This window comes from Eublepharis macularius, chromosome 2, assembly GCF_028583425.1.
Source record: "Eublepharis macularius isolate TG4126 chromosome 2, MPM_Emac_v1.0, whole genome shotgun sequence".
NCBI classification, from domain to species: Eukaryota; Metazoa; Chordata; class Lepidosauria; order Squamata; family Eublepharidae; genus Eublepharis; species Eublepharis macularius.
The window spans coordinates 14,058,132-14,075,606 of record NC_072791.1 but is presented as its reverse complement, the minus strand read 5'-3'; the positions used below and the strand labels follow the sequence as shown (position 1 = coordinate 14,075,606).

The 17,475-nt window shown below is 45.2% G+C and overlaps 1 protein-coding gene across 1 annotated transcript in view; it reads right to left on the bottom strand.

The window, feature by feature from the left end:
• The window catches only part of SYT16 (synaptotagmin 16), a 71,876-nt gene extending 58,114 nt beyond the window's left edge, over window positions 1–13,762 (bottom strand). The window contains exon 1 of the mRNA XM_054971907.1: window positions 13,683–13,762. The gene's annotated coding sequence lies outside the window, so the exon portion shown is untranslated. The remainder of the gene's footprint in view (window positions 1–13,682) is intronic.
• Between the last annotated feature and the right edge of the window lie 3,713 nt (window positions 13,763–17,475).

Here is a 17,475-nt window from a genome sequence, read left to right as displayed (position 1 = left end):
TCTCCATTTCCCCACTTTTGACTCTGTATCTTGGATAGAGCAATAAAGTTACTTGCCGGTTAAGTGTTTCTTTCTCTTCTATCTTTCTATTCTCAAAGATGTGTTTTGCTAAACTTGGGCCTGTGTATACAACAGACAAAAAGTTCCCTTTTTGCCCTGGAATCCATGTTCTAGGTTTTCACATGACAAATATGGGTGTGCATGCCTCCCAAGAAATCCAGGGGATCCAGACCCAGGATTCAGGAATCCCCAAAAAATCCAGTATCCCTGAAATCTGGGTCAGATTCTCTGATCCAGGTTAGAGAATCCCAGATTTAACCAGCCATTATTCCTTATGGGGGGGAAATGTCTAGGGGGCTGGAGAAGAATTTTTAAAGCAAACTCCACCTGTCTGTCCATTGAAGACCCCCCCCCCTCCATATTTCAGGAGGGTTGGACCCTGAGGTCCAATTCCATGGCCCCTGAACAAACTGCTCCCAGCCACTCTCCATTGTTTCCTAAGAGGAAATATTTCCAAAGCTTTTAAACTCCACAGCTTGTCATTCCCCACTCCTCCGCTTGAAGCCAGCTGGGTGACCTTGGGTCAGTCATAGCTCTCTCAGAGCTCTCTCAGCCCCACCTACCTCACAGGGTGATTGTCGTGAGGATAATAATAACTCACTTTGTAAACCACTCTGAGTGGGTGTTAAGTTGTCCTAAAGGGTGGTATGTAAATCAAATATTGTTATTATTATTATTAACAAAGACCAACAGAAGCAAACTGCAGCAAGAGAACCAATGTCAAACCTGAGAATCCCCATGTCGAACTGGAGACTCTCAAGCAAAGGAGAGGGTTATCAAGCAGCAGAGTTAGTTAGCATTGGCTTGAAGGGGTCTTTTGGAGTTCAGGTAGAGGTGGAGGGGCAGAATGAGATGGGAATCCACACTGCCTGCTGCCTCCTTCCCCATCCTACCAGCCTCATCCTGCTGTCCTGCCACGAAACTTCTGCTCTGCCACCCTAAGCACAGTAGAATCAAAGGGAATCAAGAGATCCAATGTCAAACCAGAGAATCCCTACAGCTCAGGTGGCAGGAGGGGCAGAATGGGCTGGGAGTCCACTCTGCCTGCTGCCTCCTTCCCTGCCCCACCAGCCTCATCCTGCTGTCCTGCCACGAAACTTCTGCTCTGCTGCCCTAAGCACAGTAGAATCAAAGGGAATCAAGAGATCCAATGTCAAACCAGAGAATCCCTACAGCTCAGGTGGCAGGAGGGGCAGAATGGGCTGGGAGTCCAATCTGCCCGCTGCCTCCTTCCTTGCCCCACCAGCCTCACTCGCCTCTCCTGCAGCAGCATAGAGCTTGACTCCATTTGTGCTGCTGCCCTCGTGCGTCGGCTGCCCTCTCACTCTCAGCTGTGGCTGCCTGTGGCAGCTGCCTACAGGTGAATAATTTGGCCCAGCAGAGTTCAGTTGCCCAGATCAGAGCCAGGGTTCGTCCGGGGGAACCAGCATAGCCGGATTATGCCGGATCGGCATAAATCCGGCAATTTTGCTGCTGGTTCCCAAACCTGGATTGCACACCCCTAGTAGCAGGTCTGACACAGGGACTGGCTTGGGAAACACTACCACGTACACTTGGTTCTTGCTTTGTTTGCATATTAGGAAGAAATTTTAGGTCTGACAGTTATTTTGTATATCACCCTATTTTGGCAAAAGCAGTACATATTTATATATTCATTTTAATTTACTTAATTTATATCCTACCTCTCTCCTCCAATTAATCTTACAACAATCCTGTTAGGTAGGTTATGCTGAGAGTATGTGACTGGCCCAAGGTCACCCAGAAAGCTTCCGTAGCTAAGTAGGGATTCAGATCCTAGTCCAACACTCTAGATCCTGGGGTTCTCAGATCCTAGTCCAACACTCTACCTACTACACCATGCTGGCTCTTGCATAAAGAAAAGAGACCTATGACCTGAGTTCTATGAGCTACAATTTCTAGCCTTACCAGTCAAGGATGGTTACCAGGTCTCCTGCTTTGGTGGGAGACTCCCTGCTCCCTGCTGTCTCTGCCCAGTGATGCTCATTTCGGTAGCATGGTGGAACACCAGGTGAAACGGGGTGTGTGTGTGATTGGCATCACCTGACACAATGACATCACTTCTGGTGTGACCTAGAAGGGATGTTTGGGCTCTAGCATTTGCCCAAAACTCTGTGGTTTAACCAGAGAGTTTTGGGGCAAATACTAGAGCATTTCCCCCTTCTCTGGACAAAATCAGGGCTTTTTTTCAGTGGGAATGCGGAGGAATGGAGTTCTGGCACCTCTTGAAAATACTTGGAAATAGTACTTGAAAATAATATGATTTCAAAGAATCCCGTGTGTTTCTTCCTCATTTCCCTCTTGAGAGTTCCACCACCTCTTTTCCCAGAGAAAAAAAACCCTGGACACAATTATATCACTTCCAGGTCATGCCAAAAGTTAAATCATTCTGCTGAAGATACCACCACCGCTGTGAGTCCCTGCCTCCCCATCTTCTTTCACTTGCCAGGTATAGGGCATGATCTATAGCACTGTCAATAAACTCAAGATCCACATCAGGCGTAAGAGCCTGGCTCAATGCTACTAACAGCACCAATGAGCATTGCCAATGGGGGACACAACGAGAGTGCGGAAATTCTCCTTAAGACATTTAGGATAATTTTTGAAGGGCTTTTGTTTGTATATATTGTATATACTTTCACTCTGCTGATTTTTTTTGTGATCTGAACAACTTATTGAATTTTGATGGTTTTAGTGTTCTCTTTTACTGTTGTTTTCTGCCTTTTTATTTTGGAATTTGATGCCTTTGGGCTAAATATATATTCAAAAAATACATTCAACTACTAGCCATCTACTGTTTTGGCACAACCCTACAAGCCTAGCATAGGGCAGCAATTTGTTATTAAGGCGACTTACAGACGTCCTTTTAGAAAGATGGATATATTTCCCACTTGGCCAAGGACGAGATGATGTTATGCATTAGGCAACAAGCCAAGTCTAATGCGTTCTTCCAGGGACTGGCACACAAGAGGACGTAAGTTTGTACAGAATCCAGGTATTCAAGAACAGGTCAGGGCCTAGACACAGGAGGAGCCAAGTATTGGGGATATAAAAAGGCTGCTCCAAAATGTCTCAGGGAGAGCCATCAAGAATCCAGACACAGGGTCAAAAAAGAACCAGTCCAATATATGTAGAGCTACATAAAGAGGAACAGCCAGAAATATGGACCTGAAACAACAACAGATGATTCTGCATGTATGAAGGGTAGGGGGCATGGCTCAGCCGTAAACATCTCAGTGGAAAGCAGGTAATATTTTTTAAGGAAACAAAACACCTGTTTTCCACAGGTAAGAGAGAAGTGCACACACTGTATGCTGTAACCTTCTTTCAAAGCCCCTTCAACTTCCTGGAAAAAGGACATTTTCCCATGATCTATCCCCAGCTTTCATCAATGCCAAACCGATTACCAGAGAGGCATGTAGAACTTTGGGAATGTAGGCTGTTAGGCGGAGCCAAGCAACTACTTAATTTGCATGCTGAGAGGAGAGTAGGGTTGCCAGCCTCCAGGTGGTAGCTGGAGATCTCCTGGAATTACAACTGATCTCCAGGCAACAGAGATCAGCTCCCCTGAAGAAAATAAAGCTGTAGCAAGGAGCAACCCTCAATAGATCAGAAACACAACGCAAAAAAAGCAGAGGGGACCTACAATAAAGAAACTATGCGAATGTCTTACAAAAAGGGTATTAAGAAACAATTCTAAAAGTGCAAAGTGCTACACAACTTTATAAGAGCGACCTCATGTACAATATGTATATCAAAATGTCAAAAGTAGAAACAATCCAAAATAAATCAGTCAACAGTTAATGAACAATGTAACAGCAGGTATTCTTTAAATTAACAACAATTATTCATTACGTTTACACCAAGCTTAGACCTCTCTGCATCGATTACAAAAAGCAAAAAGAAGAAAGTGGCGTCTGCGTTCCAGCATATGCAGCAATCAAGCAATAAAGATGAGTATCCACAATCTGGGAGTGAACCAAAAGTGATCTTATTCGTATAGTCGTCTTTGTTTTTTTCTTCCTTTTTTTCTTTTGCAGGTGCAGTTAAAGAGTTGCAAAGCCCCACAATTAGCGACTCGGCAAGGAGCCAGCTAATGACTTGTTTCATGACCCTTCCTCAGGAGTCACTCAACAGAAACACCCAGGCTGGAAATAAAGAAATAAATGTAAGCAGTTATCTCCTGTTATTAATGAGTATAACTGTCATCAAGTAAACTCCCTTGGAGAGTTTCTCCCCTGGAGAAAATGGCTGCTTTATTTATTTTATTTATTTTCCATTTATATACCGCCCATCCCCAGGGGCTCTGGGCGGTGAAGGAGGGTGGACTCTATGGCATTATACCCACTGAAGTTCCCTGCCCTCCCCAAATTTTGCCATCTCCAGGACCCCCTCCCCCAAATCTCCAGGCATTTCCCAGCCTGGAGCTCGCAACCAGGAGAAGTTGGCTGGGCAGGAGGGGCTGTCTCATTTACATATGTATGTATTTATTTATTTATTCCCACCCAAAGCGGCCTACACCATCATCACCCCCAATTAATCCTCACAACAACTCTATGAGGTAGGTTAGGCTGAGAAAATGTGACTGGCACCCAGAAAACTTCCACAGCAGTGTGGGGATTCGAACCTGGGTCTCCCAGATCCTGGCCTGACACTTTAACCACTACACCACTTTGGTTCTTGCTCTCTCATGGTTAGAGTGTCTCAGCTTTGTGCAAGGAAGGCCTTTATATCACCTCAGAGCTGGCAGCTAATGCTGCTTCTCACTGAGGTGAGCTGTCCTGTTTCGAGTGGGGAGGTTACATGTCTCAATGCAAAAACATTCCATTCCATTCACAGAGATCTTCAGCCACAGTCTGAAGGTTGGCAACTGTCATGTATGCAAGCATCCATACCATTGTTGTGTTCTGCATCGTGTTTTATAAGCATCCATGCCAAAGTTATGTTCTGCATCTTACACTGCATCTTAAACTCATACTGATATAACACCAAAGTTAACTACTGTATCTTATGCATTTTATATAAGTCACCTGAGGATGTCTAGACTGCTAATACTAATTTCCAGAGGAGCCAGTGGCCTCTTTGTTATCTCTAAGAAATATGTGCTTTCACTTCTGAGTGTCCTTGGAACAGAGCTACAGCTGTGTACTGAAATGTATCTTTTTCACAGGAGGGAATAATTCCACTCTGTACTTTGTCTAGACTAAACTACTTGGTTCCCAAGTAACTTTTTGGGTTTTCGCACCTGAATGCAAACAAGCCAGTGGGCGGGGGAACGTCCCCTATAATTAGTAGTCCTATTGTTTGAATAATCACTTCTGCCAACTTCTACCTATGAGTGCACACCTGAACTGAATAGATCTCTAAATAAAGTTTCTTCAACCAATGCACCTGCCTGCTTGCTGTGAGGGGCTTGGGGCTCTAACTGCCAGGGACTGCCACCCTAGGACTGGCAACAACCCTACTGCCTGTTCTTGACCTCTGTCCACCACCACTGCTCAACAGGGCAATGGGGGGAAATGGGGGGAAGGAACTATCTGTGACACAGCAACATCATTGCCAGTATGTAGACACAAGTGACATCACTGTGTGGTGGAATGCTCTTTCCCCCAAATCCTACAGCATCTGGTGATGTGGTGGCATCGTTTCTCCTTAGACAGCTGGAAGTGGCTCCCCAGGACAGTGTTTGGGTGAGTCTTTGCCCCCCCCCCCAGTCCTTGGACCCTATCTTCAGCAGGCAGGCATGTTCCCAGGATTTCCCTTCCAGTTGTAGATCCAGAGGAGTTAGCCATAGTAGCAAACAGTAGTTAGTCTGTAGTAGCAAACCAGTAAAGAGTCCAGTAGCACCTTTAAGACTAACCAACTTTATTGTAGCATAAGCTTTCGAGAGCTGTGGCTCTCGAAAGCTTATGCTACAATAAAGTCGGTTAGTCTTAAAGGTGCTACTGGACTCTTTACTATTTTGCTACTACAGACTAACTACTGTTTGCTACTATGGCTCTCGAAAGCTTATGCTACAATAAAGTTGGTTAGTCTTAAAGGTGATACTGGACTCTTTACTATTTTGCTACCAGTTGGATCAACTGAATGATACCAAAAAGTTATCTCTCAGGCTATAATGGTATAAGAATGGCCTGATCTTTTCCTGTTTGCACACAGCTCCCTACTTTTTACGTCAGGTACTGTTTGGCACAGGAGATTTTGGTATAATTCAGGGCCAAGCTACAAGTGACAAATGGCACATGTTGGACACTTGTCAGCTTCCCTCAAGTTTTGATGGGAAATTTAGGCATCCTGGTCTTGCAGCTTGGCTCTCCGACTGCTGTGCAATGGACTTTTCAACTGTCACTTGTCCAACATTCCGCCAAGGTGCCTACATTTCCCGCCAAAACTTGAGGGAAGCTGACAAGTGTCCAACCTGTGTCATTCATCACTTGTAGTTTGGCCCTCAGTTGCCACTGCATGCAACCTGGTCTCCCTGACTGTAGAAGACAATCTCCTGCTTCCCTTCCTGTTTCACGTATTAGACATGTGAGCCTTCTGACCTGAAATGAAGGCCAAAAGTTTAAAAGAGTCTTCACCATTAGCTCTTAGTCCGTGGCTCACACAGCCTAAGGGCTTGTATAAGGCAGCCCAAGAGGATCTGAAACTAGCCATGGAGCACCGAATTTTCATTTTGCTGCTAGTTGCTTGTTTAATTATATTTATAGGTGGGGGGTTGGTAAGCCAGTTTGGGCCCCCAGTGTGTGTGGGGTGGGGGAAAACAAGATTTAAATACATAAATATCAGCTTAAACACAATATGGAAGCAATTTGCACATTTGACTGAGAGTCCACAGGAGATGGAGGTGCACATTCTCCCCCTAGAACCTCAGATATGTCTGAAGCAGCCCTGGTTGTTTAATCACACATCTGTCTCGCTGACATATAAAAGGAGAGAGATTTCGTTTTCATAAGCAACTCAAGCCTCCTATCCCCACAATGCAAACGTGTGAACTATACGGTGGCCCAAGAACACATAGTTGAGAGCCAGTATTGTGTAGTGGTTAAAGTCTCTGAGTAGACCCAGGTTCAAATCTGCACCTAGCTATAAAGCTCAATAATTATCTCTCCAACTAACCTACCTTGCAGGATTGCTGTAAAGGATAAAATAGAGGAGGAGAGAACTACGTATATTGCCTTGAGTTCCTTGGAGGACAAGCAAGATAAAAAATAAATAGAAAGATATGGATAGCCAGCCCTCCAATTCAATTTATACGTGTTTTTTAATGTAAAAAAAGAAACAAACATCCTACAAGACAAATGCAACCTACAGACACGGAAACACACCCCAGTGTTTTCAGCCTACCTTCTCTGGAGGCTAGCGCATTAGTCGGAGTGCTCCATACCACAACTAAAGCCATGGGTCCCCCTCCGCCCCTTAAGACAGCTGAGCAGGAAATTACAAGTTCAGAAGAGCTTCCAGCTCTAGCTGTCCATTATAGTAAAAGGAAAATAATTTCTTCCTTGACTTTCCCAGTATAATTAATACATTCCAGTTCCCTGCAATTATATTTCTAGGACCACAACAAAGCATATGCCACTGCTATCTTAGCACGTACAAGCTGTGGTTAAGAGCAGATCTTGGCCTTTCCATTATAAACCCACATTTTGAAGGATTGATGTGTCAATCACACCAGAATCACTTTGAAATGCAAATTGCTGCTGTGTGGAAGCAAATTCCCCCCCCTCCCACCCCGGCAACCTCCCACTTTACTTGATTTTAAAACCTACCCTGTTTATTAATAATTCACATTTTTTAAAAGGGTTCAGTAAATATATGTTTGCACGGTTGTCTGTGGCAGTTCCAGAAAGCATCGACGCCCACACACCGTCAAAGAGAGAAGTTGTCATTTAGAAGCCCGAACATTGTACTACTTGTCAACGGTGGGCGGGGGAGGAGAAACGATAAGAGTTTTACAACGTTCCTATAAAAGGTTCCCTCCCCCACCCCAAGAATATCAGCATTTATGTAATATTGAGAGCACAGCAAAGAATGGAACCGAAGAGAACAGAAGCCTCATTTTACACATCTCTGCAATGTGTGGAAATGAAGTACGATTGCACTCCTCTGCGTTTGCCCCAGATGCCACTCACACACCCTTATGACCAGGGCTCTTTTTCTGGGAAAAGAGGTGGTGGAACTCAGTGGGTTGCCCTCAGAGAAAATGGTCACATGGCTGGTGACCCCGCCCCCTGATCGCCAGACAGAGGGGAGTTCAGATTGCCCTCCACACCGCTCAATCTAACCTCCCCTGTGTCTGGAGATCAGGGGGCGGGGCCACCGGCCATGTGACCATTTTCAAGAGGTGCCGGAACTCCGTTCCCACGCGTTCCCCCTGAAAAAAAGCCCTGCTTATGACTGCCAAGAACCTCCAGAGCCCCCAGAGAGTGTGTTGGATCCAGACTCAATTTTCCAGTGGCAGGATGGAAATTTCCTGCCTCGCTCCTCCCACTGCAACCCCCTGATCTCCACAAAACACTGCCCCTCGGAGGGGGGGACAGTAAGAAATTGCATGAGGGTGGTCTGCAAAATTGGTGGAAATTGCCAATTGAGTCTGCATCCAACCCAATGACTTGTATCTTGCTGGTGTAACCGCCATAATTGGTTTAGCCCAGTAGGGCGGAGTCAGTATCTGGATTCAGGCAGCTGAGGAAGAGCCTGGCTGCTGGGAGCTTGATAACATTTTGCGTGCTCTTATCACCTTGAATAAGGTAATCACAAATAAGTTGTGTGTATGTGTGTTATATCTGTGCGTGTTGTGTGCCATCAAGTCACCACTGATCTACGGCGACCCTATGAATGAAAGACCTCCAGAACGTCCTATCATGAACAGACTTGCTCAGATCCTGCGAACCGGAGGATGTGGCTTCTTTTATTGAGTCAAGCCATCTCGTTTTAGGTCTTCCTCTTTTCCTACTGCCTTCCACTTTTCCTAGCATTATTGATTTTTCCCGAGAATCTTGTCTTCTCATGATGTGTCCAAAGTAGTGTTATATTTCGTTTGGTGTTATTATTGGAATCATATTTTTCTTGCAGGGCTGCAGTTCCCAAGCTGAAGACAGAAGCCTGGGTTCCAGTTGCTTCATAATCAAGAGGACTGTGGCATAGGACTCTAGCACTGAAAAGTCGGGCCTTGCTTACCGGGAGTGGTTTTAAAGACAACCGGTTACCCGAGTGAACTTAAAGACATTGTTGGCTTGCAAGTTTCTGCTCTTGTTCCAGCTAAAAAATAATAGGATTGTTCTGATCGTTGAAAGGTTTGGTGTAAAGACATGTTCTTAACTTACATGTATGTTGCAAATTTGGTTCCCAAATTAGCCCCATAGAACCCAAACAAACAAACAAACAAACAAACAAACAAAAAGAGGTTATACCAGCTCTGAAGATAAAGGGTCTTTCCACCTTCAAAGGAGAGGGCATTGCTGCCCATTTTACTCCCCACCCCCCAAACAGTACACCCTCCTTTTTCCTTCCTGATGAAGAGAGCTGTGGTTCTCGAAAGCTTATGCTACAGTAGAGTTGAGCTGATTCCACACACATTCGATAATGCACTTCCAATCCTCTTTAGAGATCATTTGGAACTGAATTTTTCGTGTGTGAAACAAAAAATCCACTTCCAAACGATAGCTAAAGTGCACTGAAAGTGCATTATCCAACTTGTGCGGAATCAGCCAGTGTTAGTCTTAAAGGTGCTTCTGGACTCTTTACTATTTTGCTACTACCGACTAACACGGCTAACTCCTCTAGATCTATGACCTCCTTTTTCCTTGTATACTTTCAAGTCCAGAGACAAAATGGCAGTAGGCTGTCGAGGAATGGGAAAACAAGGAAGTTCCAGTCTGCTCCACTAGCAGATCTTGATGGACTCAAGCCAAGGAAAAGGGGAGAGGCTGCGACTCAGTGGAGGAGCCTCTTCTTGGCATGCCAAAGATCCCGGATGCAACCTCCAGCATCTCCAGTTAAAAGAATCCGGTAAAAGGTGATGCAAAAGATCTCAGCCTGTGAGCCTGGAGAGCTGTTGTCGGTCTGAGTAAGCAGTATGGACACTGATGGACTAAGGAGTGTTCCTGTTGGAACCCTGCCTGATACCCAGATTCAACCCAAACATCCTATGAAAACAAACCTATGGGCTACTCAGCTTCCCCAAACGTTGTCCCTTTAGTCTTCCCTCCAGCTGGCCCTAACTGCAGATCCCACTCACATCTACTATTGACACAAAACTGGCACCTGCGCACATAGAATACAAAACAGAAATGCGTCGTTCACACAGTCTTTATACGACGAAGCAAGTTACATTAACCAGGCCTGCTTTTGGTGTACTCCAAATACCGATTATAAATGCGAGGCATAAGACCTGCCATGAGAGATCTGACCAAAATCCAGCTTGTCTGCTATTCTGTATCCAAGAGCTGCCACCCACACAACTCTGAAAGCTCACAAACAGGAGCACGAAGGCGATGGCTATCTGTTGTTGTTTTGTCCCCAGTAGGCTCCGCTACCTGGAACCACAAGAGCAAGCCCTAGAAAATGGATACTTTGAGAGATAACAACTGCAACTTAATCCCAACTGGGTCTCTGCAGAGCACGTTAACCATCTGGCCATCATTGGGGCCCAACTCAAGTACAGACACAAAACGGCTTCATTTAGGGTTGCCAATATTCTGAACTGCTCTGCTCTTGAGCCCGCTATGCCGAAGCAAGCAAGGCTTTTCTCATCAGACCTGGGGGTGGAGTGGAAACTCTTCTGCTAAATTACTACTTCTGTTAAAGGCAGCAGAGAAGGGACTGTAAAAAGATTCAGATACTTCTAGTTTAACTGCACACACCCCCCAAATTGGTCACACACTCCCATACCCAGAGATGGTACTTCTAGTAAGCCTTCAATGACTTTCTCACACCATCAAGTGACTATCTGAGAATCTTGGCAGGAATTAGAAGCAGGGCTTTTTTCTGGGAAAAGAGGTGGTGGAACTCAGTGGGTTTCCAGCACAGGGGGCAACTCCTGGCGGGAGGTGGTGCCCCTGGTACCACATGCGCATGCGCAAAGTGCATGTACGTTCCCGGGACCGTGCAATGAGATCACTTTGTGTTATCTGGAACAAGGGGGGAGTTTTTTTAAGTTTAAATCGCCTTCAGCTAAAATGGTCACATGGCCGGTGGCCACGCCCCCTGATCTCCAGACAGAGGGGAGTTTAGATTGCCCTCCGCGCCGTTGGAGTGGCACAGAGGGCAATCTAAACTCCCCTCTGTTTGGAGATCAGGGGGCGTGGCCACCGGTCATGTGACCATTTTTAAGAAGTGCTGGAACTCCGTTCTACCGTATCCCTGCTGAAAAAAAGCCCTGAGTAGAAGCATTACATTGTCTAGCTCGGAGTGGGTTTGCATGCTTACTGCATCACAACCATATCATTAAGTGAAGGATTGCATGTGTCCATACTCTTAATGCCACAAAGTGAACTTCCGCATCATGACTTCTAATGCAATTTTTTCCCCAATGCCTATAGCCCGTTCTCATTTTTCCACTGCCAGTTTCCACGTGTTAAGAAATCAAGTGTGAACCAGCCCTACCTGATTCTAAACCTAGCTTACATCTAGCTTATTCAGGACTCATATCCCCCTTTCTCACCTGTTTTTTGGACTATATGACTTGGATCCAAAGGAGTGTTTACACAGATGGGAGGCTTTCTGCCCATGGAGAACGATTTCCTTACCCCTCCCATTCTGCTACAATCTCAAATGCATCTCAGGGAACATCTGAAGCTGCAACAGGGTAAAGGAGGTGAGAAAGTCACATTTCAGGCATGGAAATCCATCCACCATGGAAACATGTGCTTGGATCCAAAGCCTCAGATGGCTTCTAATCTCCCATCTGCACTTTATACAGAACATCTTAAGTGATTGCATCCAACAAGCAGCATCGTGCTCGGAAACAGAGACAAATGAACATCTAGCACCTCCAGTTTCAGATCCAAAGTTTCAGTCTTCTGCAAAGAGAGAAACCTTTGAAAATTCTCATTTCCTGATACTGACCCAAATTACTGCCTTCTTTTTACCTGCAGGGTAACTCACCCATTTACTGGTCCTTGGCATGCAGACAGGAGAATGTCAACTTATCTTAAAAAGAACATTCACTGCATTTTTTAAACCCTCAGTGTCCTACCACCTACTCAGTGCTTATCAACAAATAACGAGTCATGTCGCCTCCCCCACCCACCCCACCATAATCTTTCGACAGGCTGTCTTCCTTTTTAAAATTATTTTGCAAAACATTGTTGGCATGTTTAAGCAATTGAGACTTCATTTGTGTCTTATTTTTCCAACAAAGGAAACCAGTTTTAAAACACTGCCAAAATGCTCAAGGGGCGGGATTCATGATGTCACAAGACAGTAGCCAATCAGCACTATGAACAGCCAGATTGCACTAAGAACTAGCAGATCTTACTTTTTCAGCCTAAGCCCCCGACTAAACGTGACAGGTGTCCCCATGTTCACCCCGGAGACGCACTGGCATTTTTAAAATTGCATTCCCAGCTAGGAGGTCCTTTAAACTGTGTTACGGTGCCCCAATTCTGGTTGGAAAAAACACAGTGTGGAGTGTATCCTGCCTCCCCCCACATCTGTTTTTTCTCCTGAAAACACTACTACCACTGATGCCTTTTGGAGAAGAAAAACAGTATGAGGGAGATGCAGGATTCTCTTTGCCCATCAATGCTGTGGTGGATCAGAACTGGGCTGATTCTGCACACGTTGGATAATGCACTTCCAATCCTCTTTAGAGATCATTTGGAACTGAATTTTTCGAGTGTGAAACAAAAAATCCACTTCCAAACGATAGCTAAAGTGCATTGAAAGTGCATTATCCAATGTGTGCGGAATCAGCCCTGGTCCCCAGCAAGACAGTTGAACGGAGTTCCTGGCTGGGAACTCACTTTTCGAAATGGCAATGTGTCCCTGGGGTGAACCTGGAGAAACCCACCAAAAGGGTTCATTACATGGGACAAGGACCCCACGTGTATGCTTCGAGAGCTCAGGAGCCCCCCTTTTAAGGCACTTCCACATGCACCACTGGTAACTAACCCAAAGCCAGAGAGCCAGAAGGAGAGCACCCATCACCAGGCTGAAAGCATCCTTAAGGAAGATCCAAAAGTTTCCCAGAGGCACCACCAAAAGAATCAGGACAGAGAATTTAGTCGGTATTCATGTTATTTTTTGATGTATTCCAGACAAGGATAACCACTAGTTATCTTGGAATGAAAGGACAGCAGAGTAACTAACATTTTTGCATTAAAAGGGACATCTGTCTTAGAGCCAAGCTACAAGTGATGAATGACACTTGCCTGGCAAGTGAACAGACTCACGTGTATTCCTCCCTGTTCACTTGCCGTTCACTTGATCAAGTGGAGAGCAAGTGAACGGCAAGTGAACAGGGAGGAATACACGTGAGTCTGTTCACTTGCCAGGCAAGTGTCATTCATCACTTGTAGTTTGGCTCTTACTCTTTCAATCAAAGCCTGAGTAAGATTCAACAGTTCAAGGAAGAGCCAGAAAACTGAAGTGCTTACCGAGGCCCTCATGAACCACAGACTTCTCCCTGTAGTTCCTGCGCCTCCCTCGTTGTTCCAAGCAAGGGAGCCCCCCTATCTTTTCAAAACAGAGTTTCTTGTTGATGAAGAGGAACAGGACTGCAAGGAGGACGATGAAGACTCCAACAGCAGAGAGGAACCCGATTGCTTCAGGGGTAACTGGCGACAAAACACATGGAAGAAGGCAATGTATTAAATTGGTGCAGTTTGGAAAAAATTAGCCATAGCAGCTGCTCACAGACCACGTGTATATTATCTTGGTTCAAAATTTGCATTTCAAATGTATTTATTTAATTTTTTTACCCTGCCTTTGTCCTACAAATAACCCCAAGGTAGCTTATGATGATATTAAGGGAAATAAAGTCAATTGCAGAGAACTGACTCCATAAGCACACGGAAAAGGGACAAATCTCCTAAAGAATCTGACCATTGATAGGGGTGGGGGAAAGCTCTTTGAAATTTGGCTTTCCATCATTTCTGAAACGGTGACAAAGCAAATACTTTCCTTATTTGTTCTGGAGGGCTATTCCATAAAGAATTAGCAACCACAGAAAATGGGTTGAGGTTGATCTAGCCGGCCTACACAAGGAATCAACAAGACATCAAGTAACACAATTAGATCATGGGCTTTCGTTGGGTTAGATACAGGTTTTTGGGATGGACACAAAGGGCACCTTCACTCACTACATTCAGGAAGGCATGTCAAATAGTTTTATTTCAGAGCATAGTCTGGTGGACAGTGGACTGCGTCATCAGATCTGGCTGTGTTTTTTTCAATCATATAGAGTAAGCTTGCCAGGTTTCTCATTATAGCACTCTTAGAGTGGGATAAGCCCCACTGCCCACTATTACTCAGAGCAGAGGTGGGAGAAAAATAAAGTAAAAAACAGCAATGTCATTGACATCACTACATTGCTTCCAGTTAGAACCCGGAAGTGACAAAGGGTAGCTCTAGGAATCTAGGTTTTACCATAGAATTTCTGGTGACTCCTAGAGCTACCATTTATGACTTCCAGGTACCACCAACATCAAATGCATGCTGCCTTGTTCCTGCTCCCAGCTACCAGTTGCAGTGGCCTGGCAACCCTAGTATAGAGTGAATATTATATTGCTTCTACATGTTCACAACTTGTTGGTGCAGTGGTTAAGAGCAACAGCACTCTAATCTGGAGAACCAAGATTGATTCCCCACTCCTCCATCTGAAGCCAGCTGGGTGACCTTGGATCAGTCACAGCTTCTCAGAGCTCTCTCAGCCCCACCCACCTCACAGGGTGATTGTTGTGAGGATAATAATAACACATTTTGTAAACTGCTCTGAGTGGGCATTAAGTTGTCCTGAAGGGCAGTATATAAATCAAATGTTATTGTGTTATTATTACAAGGTTGTGGTTGTGAGGGTAAAGCAGAAGAAGGGAGAATAAAGAGTAAGCCGCTTCACGTCCCAAACAGAGAGAAAAGTGGGATATAATAACAGATTAAAAACAAATGAATAAGCACCCTCTCTCAGGGTGCCCATATTGCAAAAATAAAACTCGAATGGGAGTAGAGAGGGTTTTTACAGTAGGAAATGAGCCAGAGAGGAAAGTGTTTTAAAGTTCTCTTTCCCTGCAGCCTCAGCAGTTACATTTATGGGGAGAGAGAAAAAGAGATATAAACGTAACTCTAATCTGCTCACTGAGTTGTGGTGTAGATAAAACAAAGGAAGAGAGAACCGTTTACGCTGCTGTGTCTATAAAACATGATAGCCAGCTACCTGAATTGCCAAAAGGCAGCATACAAAGAAGTTCCTCAGAAAAGAGGAGGGGGGGGACTTGCTAAGGTAAAGAAATTTTCCTTTCCACCCCAGCCAACCGGCTTGCAATAGTTAATTCCGGGAGGAAGCCCTATTCTAAACAATGAGCATTTCCCTTCCAATTTATTCCTGGCTTCAAGGCAAGAGGAGAGTATAAGGAAGCTGTCAGCCGTACTTTTCCAATTACAAACCCACCACCACCTTATCGGTCACCCTACAAACTGTCCGCTCTATCCCACTTGTGCTAATTGCATCTCGTTATACATTTGGAGCAACGCATTATTTGCCTGTTGGTTCTTATGGCACCCTTCAAAATCGATGGCTAATTATACAGCCTGTGCATGTACGGAAACACACACGGGCCAGCACACCAAGAACTGTTGTGTGGACAGAAACTCTACCGGGGGGGGGGACGGGACACCGCACATGTGGCACAGTCAGTGCTGCAAGGTGCATTACAAGATTTCCTCCAATGAGCATGGCTGCAACATTTGTTGTGCACCCGCTGTGCATAGAGTACCTTCCCCTTATTCTCCGTCTATGTTATTACTACCCCTGGGGGAAGAATCAGAGGAGAACCATTTCAGAATAAGGTTGTACTGAACAGGTATTGTACCGTTCCCTTAACAGATTTTTATCTCTCATTCAAAAGAGGGGCCTAATACATATATCTATAAAATATGTATTGTTAGTGTGTCATGTTTAGAATTGTGTGTTTTTTCTTATTCTTTATGTTTATTGTTTATTATGTTATGGTATATAGTTTATAGTTTAAATAAAGAAAATTCAAACACGAAAGAGGGGCCCGAGAAGCAAAGGAGGGACCTAGTCTTTACAAGAAGATGTTAAAAAAGATATAAGATAAACACCCAATGGGAGGTGGCGCCAAAACAACGTTTTTGCTGGTGATAAAGGACACACACATTTTGTATATTTATTTATATCCTGCTTTTCTCCCCAATGCGGACCCAATGCAGCTTAAGAACGTCGTTCTCCCTTCCTCTGTTTTAATTTCACAACACCCCTGTGAGGTGGGTGAGACTGAGAGACTATGGCTGGCCCAAGGTCACCCTGCAAGCTTCCCAGGATCCTGCCCTGAGCTGGATGACCCAGGCTAGCCTGATCTCATCAGATCTTGAAAGCTAAGTAGGGTTGGCCCTGTTTCCTGCTTGGATGGGAGACCTCCAAGGAAGTCCAGGATTGCTACGGAGAAACCACCTCTGTTCGACCTCCAAGGAAGTCCAGGATTGCTACAGAGAAACCACCTCTGTTCGACCTCCAAGGAAGTCCAGGATTGCTATGGAGAAACCACCTCTGTTCGACCTCCAAGGAAGTCCAGGATTGCTACGGAGAAACCACCTCTGTTCGACCTCCAAGGAAGTCCAGGATTGCTACGGAGAAACCGCCTCTGTTCGACCTCCAAGGAAGTCCAGGATTGCTACGGAGAAACCACCTCTGTTCAACCTCCAAGGAAGTCCAGGATTGCTACGGAGAAACCACCTCTGTTCGACCTCCAAGGAAGTCCAGGATTGCTATGGAGAAACCACCTCTGTTCGACTTCCAAGGAAGTCCAGGATTGCTACAGAGAAACCACCTCTGTTCAACCTCCAAGGAAGTCCAGGATTGGTACGGAGAAACCACCTCTGTTCATCTCTTGCCTCAAAAACCCTATGGGGCTATGCCAGCTCTCTCAAAGGAACGATGTTTGCACTTGAACCACTCAAAAAGATGACACTGAGAATCATGGGGCTGATGGCACCAGAAAGGCCAAAGGATGTTGGGTGGCATCATTGTTCCTCAGCCAGAACCCGCTTAGGCAGAAGCATGAGCCGCACTGTTACACTTCTTGGTTGTACCAGGCTGATTCAATGCATGTTCCCCATACACAGACACACATGCACACCACGCAAGGTATACCCTCCTGAGCCTATACCACTGCTGGCCTGGTCCAAGCCAAGCCCCTGCAGCACTGGACCCAG